Below are 6,395 nucleotides of genomic sequence, written 5' to 3' on the forward strand. Positions count from 1 at the left end.
CCAGAGACTCGGGAGGCTGAGGCAGGAGGATTTTAAGTTCAAGGCCATTCTTAGCAACTTTGAGACTCTGTCTCAAAATAAAAACTAAAAAGGATGTAGCTCAGTGGTAAAGTCATCCTGGGTTCAATCCCCAGTACCAAAATAAAATAAAATAATAAAATAAAATAAGACAAAATCAAGATCACTTAGTGCTATCTGATGATATCACTGCTGCATATGTATTTTCATTGTGTCTACCAATGGGCACACTGGTTACAGTGAAGGACAGGTGGATTCCAGGTGTTTGGTAATGGATATTTCCTATGCATTACATAACATCAACAACAGCAGCAACAAGTAATAATAATTGAGCACATGTTTGCTAAAAGGGGGACAGAAAGAACAAAGGGATGGAATATAGTGGAGAACAAATATGTACATATCTATTAAATGATCAAGATTTCCAAAAAAGAAATATGCATTTCTTTTAGAAAAGTAGGTTTATATCCTTATTGTTTATAGCAATATTATTATAACTAATATATAGGCGAAAACTCTAGGAAATATATCAATTCCTGATAATACTTTGATATCTCCATACTCATGAGGGTGAACTTTAGTTAACATGTAGGGAATTGTAGATAGCAGGAGGATCCACCCTGAGGTCTTGGCATGAAAGGTCCTATATCAATGGCCTATCCTCTTCCTCCAAGTCTATTTCCACTTGCCAGTGGTCAGGCTGTGTTATAGTTGTGGGTAAGAATAACTTGCATGGAAAGAATGCATAGATATATTTAAAAATCTAAAAGTAAAGTGTATTTAAGATCACACTTTTCTCTTTTTACCAATTGAGACAAAGAAAAGCTTTATAAGTTCATTTTCTTTTTATATTCACTTCAAATGAAAAAGTATTGAATCTTTTGTTTCCATCAGAATTACTGAGGCTTGTGTTTCAAAGTAACCTATGAGCTCTTTGTAGTAGACATCATACTGACTTACTTTTGATTAAAGCAATAGCACTTTTTCAAGAGATAAAAACATGCTTAAAATTTGGAAGTTGAATGCCAAGTACCAAGGGTGACCACCAAACTTATTACTGCAGGAATGAAAGAAACTATTCTCACTTCAAACTATCTCCTTTTTTTTTTTTTTTTTTTTTTAGGGGAAACAAAGCTGTCTCATCTTTACTGCTTTAAACAGTTTTAATTCTTCTTCAAAAAACTGTTTTGAATTCTTATCGCTGAACTCATTGAACTCACAACTGTTTTGTATTTGTTACTTTTTTGGACCCTGTAAAGGTTACTATTTATTGTAAGATGTTTCACTCTATTTTATTTCTCTTTAAACTATCCCTTTCTTGGTCCAAAAAGTTACCCTTTCTTAAAAGGCTAATCTTCCATATCCAATAACCCATTCTGCAACGACTAATGGGTAAACACAGAAATAGAAGATATTTGCTTTTAGTTATAATTGCTAATATCTCAGGGGCTGTAAGACCCTCTTTATCTACTGGATTTAGCACAATCTACATGGGGCTAATTGGCATATTGGGGATTTATGCCAAGGTTGGGTATGACTGGGAGATAGTTCTTAATACCTCCTTGAGAATCTGGTAAGAACCTATGAAAAAAAAATAGACTGCTTATATTTGTCTATAGATAGATAGATAATCTCCATGTCTGGGAATGAAAAAGTTGTTTGCTCATTTTAGGCTTAGTAAGTTAACTAGGTGATAGATTACAACTTTGAGCTGGTCTTTGAATTGTAGGAAACTAAGGGAAAAATATTAAGTACCAGTTAGAGTTGAGAGTCACAGCTGGTTTGCAGTTTGGGGTTGAGAAGGGAAAAGGAAGCAGGTAAGCCAATCAGCACCTCTTGTTATCCTCCACTTGTGAGGAGAGCAGAGCACTTACTACCTCACATGGGGAAAAGCTCTGGAATATGACAACCAATCAATGCAGATTTTAACAGTATAGTGGACCCCCTTTATCTGCAGTCTCACTTTCTGTGGGTTCAGTTACCCACAAGCAACTATGGTCTGAAAGTATTAAATGGAAAATTCCAGAAATAAGCCATTTATAGATTTTAAATTGCACACAGTTCTTAGGAGCATGATGAAACTCCATGCCCTCCTGCTCCATCTCGCCAACACACGAGTCATCCCTTGGTCCAGCCTCTCCATGCTGCCCTGTGCACACTGTCTTCCTGCTAGTCCCTTAGTGGCCATTTCAGTTATCAGATCACCTGGGATGGCATTGCAGGGCTCATGTTCAAGAAACCTTTTCTGAGAGACCACATTCACATAGCTCTAATTAGAATTTATTATTATAATTGTTTCTGTTTCATTATTGGTTATTGTTTTCAGTTGCTGACTGTGTCTAATTTATAAATCAAACTTTATCATAGGTATATATGTATAGGAAAAACACAGTATCTATAGAGCTTGGCATGATCCACAGTTAAAGGCATTCACTGGGGGTCTTGGAACATATCTCTCTGCAGATAAGGAGGGACTATTGTATTCAACAATTCATGCAGTCAGTGGTCTAGGTCTTTATTTCCAGGCTTGCTTGCAAAGTGTTTAACTAAAACCTGTTAGGCATAGTGTTCAAGGCACTGAGATAATTACAGATGATTTTGGGAAAAAAGGAATGCTCACTCCACTTCAGGTGGATGCTTGAATTCTCTTGGGAGCAATAATGGCAGCTGGATCCAAAGTAAAGAATAGAGGCCTAGAAATACGCTATTATTCAAAGGTTACACAAGAACATTTTGCCACAGAGAGAGAACATCAATTTACTCACACCTAAACAACCTATTTACCAAAGGTTTTCCTTTATGAACCAGTGACTTCACACAGCGTCTCAGAGCCTGAACACTTGGATACCAATGATGTTGTTTCCTAGCAACAAAAACTACACAGAAGCTCTCAAAATTTCCTCTCAGCCCCTGGGGACTTCTTAGTGGTGCAGAAAGTACAGATAAAATTAAGTTGATGTCACTGGATAAAGATTCACAGAGCTAGTATAATGTAGAAGTATCTGGATGTTAGTGTTCTTTGCTCTTCAAACACTTTATCTTGGATGCATTTTCAAACCTGAAAATAAAATTATTCCCTATCGTGCTTAATAGAGCTGGAGGAATTGTCAAATATTGTAACTAGATTCATTTTAGATAATATAGAAATTTAAACTTCTAATCCATGAGTGGACAGAAGTAAATGCATTTCTTTTTGTGGAGAAGCCATAGCAATATGTGGATCTTGATTGGTAATCCTTAAAATACCATGCTAGGGTGATTGGCTCAAGGTTAGGTAATAATTCAGGTTGCTGTTGTTTTGAATGTGTCCCCTGAAGTTCATGTGCTGGAAACTTGATTCCCAAAGTACTTGGGAAGTGGGTACTTTAAGAGCTGTTTAAGTCATGAGGCTCCGCCCTCATGAACGGAGTAATACTGTTATTGTGAGGGTAAGTTCTTTACGGCAGGATGTGGGTTCCTTATAAAAGTACTGATTTGGCTTCCCCTCTTATTCTCTTGTTGTTTTTCTTTTTCCTTCCACCACAGCATGAGGCAGTGAGAAGGCTCAGCAGTTGCCAGGGTTAGGGTTAGGGTTCATCAGCAATTATTAGCTTTTGGTATTCTATTATGGCAGCACAAAACAGATGCAGGCCTAAAACAATTACCTCACAGCAGCATCCCTTGGTCCAATTAATTGCTTGGAAACAGGTATATGACCCAAGTTGGTCCAGGCTACAGAAGCCCAGGACTTTGTTCAATAGTTGAGGGAGAGATAATTCCTCTTTCTTTTAGCTGTTGCAAACAAGAAATCCTGAGTGGAGGGTGACTGGTTCAGATTACAAGACTGTTCCTATTTATATCCAACATTAGCTGCATCTAGTTAAAATGTCCTAAACCACACTCAGAATCAGCATTTCAACCTCTTGAAATAAAATCATAGTCTACCACTCCCTAATTCCTCCTACCCTTCCCACATGATGGGAGGAATATTAGGAACTTATTCACGTCTCTGCCCCTGTATCTGTGAACAATTTTTACGTTACAGAGTTATTAGATATTTGTGATTGTGCATCTCAGCAGTCAGTAAGAAAGTCACTTGGTTCTGATCATCCTGGTGGCTCCAGATCTGCTACAGCAATTACTCCGAAGGCTACATTGGATTAATTTCTCATCCATCTCTGTAGCTCCATGATATCTTGAGAACCTTAGAAGCAACAAATAAACCCCAGAGGCCAGATTTTGAAAACCTTCTCATAGTTAAATACAAGTCTATGCAACAATCTATTTGATGTCTGACTCCCTGCCTGAGTGGTCTTCCAGGTCCTAGGGTAGTCATCTCACATTTTATCAGTCAACTGGGTAATCATGGTTTTGGATAATTATTAGAAAATGTGTCCTTGTAATAAAAAAATCATCTTCTTGTGAACATTCATCATCTAATCCTTGTCTATCCTTCATATTCATAGAAAATAAACCCAGTAGTTTGTACATAATGGCATCTCCTGCTTTTGAGGACCTCTGATGCTTCCTTTCTATTTTTCTCTCCAGATTCTTATCCTTCCCAGTATATTCTCAGTCTTATTAAATTCTTTTTCTGTTCAGTAGTTTTCAGTTTGCTTTTATGCCCCTTGAAGTACAGAGTTGAGAGGTAGTCATTCTACCTTGTTTTATCTACCCTTTTTGGGTCATTTGACTTCATATCTGTCATTTGGTAGACCCACACCAAAGTTAATTATGCTCTTATTATTAAGCCTCTCATGACTGATATAAGAACTAAGCAGCACCAAGATTTAAAATTGCATGATGTTCTCAGATTTGAGATCTTAGAGTCAGGCATGTTTTCTGATTTCTTATGCATCTTCTGAAAATTTCCTGCATTTCTAACCTGATCTAGGACCCAATGCAGAATCAAAATATTCAGTATTCTCCCTAATCCACTCATGCCTTGGCATCTGCTATATTTGGCCAAGTGCAGATTCTCAAAACGATATTTTTAGAGTCCTAATCTTTCATATCCGACTGTTTACACTGCCTAAACCATTAATAATGTTTGTCTATGCGAGATCATGCCCATTAAAACACTTAGATCCTAGCTGGGTGTGGTGGCATGTGCCTGCAATCCCCGTGATTCAGGAGACTGAGGTAGGAGGATCGAGAGTTCAAATCCAACCTCAGCAAAAGCAAGGCATAAGCAACTCAGTGAGACCCTATTTGTAAATAAAATACTAAAATAGGACTGGTCGAGGGTCCCTGAGTTCCAATCCCTGGTACCAACAAAACAAAACAAAACATTTAGATCCTAGATATATATTTAAAGATATTCACATCCCATGTTAAGCGGAATTTACCTGTCACTCTAACTTATTGAATAGCAGCTGACTTGTTAACATAGTATTATATTAGTTTTCATATTGTAGTTTTCTTTATGTATTTTGAAGCCAATAGTTTGAGAGCCTTGAGGAGCTTGGAGCATGTAGTGATTGATGTCTGAATGGTTGATCCCTGGACACGAATGGGGGTCTAGTGCAATGGCCAAGATCTCCTCCTGAGTTTTCTTTCCTTAGATTATATCCAGCTCTTCCTAAATTTCCCATTGGTTGGAAATTCCATTGTTCTAATCAGAACTCCTGACCAATTCATGACCCATCTTAACTTCTAAATTTTCTAACCATTGATAGTTTCCCAAGTTGAAATTGCCAGTCTGGACTGCATGTGACAAATTATATTCTTGGTCTACTCACCTGTGCTTTCTGGGAACAATGTCTTGCCTGACTCTATCCTGACCTCCTCTACCAGTTTTTCTTGCTCCTTGGTGCTGAGTGCCCCAAGTTCTATCCTGGTACTGTCCGATCCATGCAATTCTTGTGTGACTGGTTGGTAAAGACCAGAACATTTCTTATTCTAGTCATGGGGCTTCCAATAAAGTAATACAGGTTTAATTAATTTTTTTAATAGTCAAATAAGTTATTTCTATTTGGACTTAAGTATAGGATCTAATATTGTTCCCATTAAATTTTATCTAATTCAGTTTGACTCACTGTTTTAGTCTATTGAGTTTTTTGTTTGTTGTTTGGATTCTGATTTGCTCATCTTCCTAGTTTCATGTTATCTGCAATTTTGAAAAACAGGCCTTTTACCGTAATTCCCTTGATTGAGACAAATGTGGGATGTGGAGACAAGAAGAGAGCCCTGTAACTGTCTGCTGGTAACATCTCTCTGGGTTGCTAGTAAAAGTCCTCAAGCAGCACTTTGTGGGATGACACTATCGTTTTCCCATTTAATATTTGCCTACTTGTTTTGGTCTCAAGTCTGTTTCTCTACATCTGTCATATTTTCTTGATTCACTTATTGTGCAGTCCTATCAAATATGAAAGTGAGATTTGTTTTGACTTGTGTTT

At 37.4% G+C, this 6,395-nt stretch overlaps 1 protein-coding gene across 1 annotated transcript in view; it reads right to left on the reverse strand.

Moving 5' to 3' along the window:
- Positions 1–6,395, reverse strand: part of Gabrb1 (gamma-aminobutyric acid type A receptor subunit beta1) — a 368,244-nt gene that overhangs the window by 25,410 nt on the left and 336,439 nt on the right. The window lies entirely within an intron of this gene.

Source organism: Sciurus carolinensis, chromosome 10 (assembly GCF_902686445.1).
Source record: "Sciurus carolinensis chromosome 10, mSciCar1.2, whole genome shotgun sequence".
Lineage (NCBI taxonomy): Eukaryota > Metazoa > Chordata > Mammalia > Rodentia > Sciuridae > Sciurus > Sciurus carolinensis.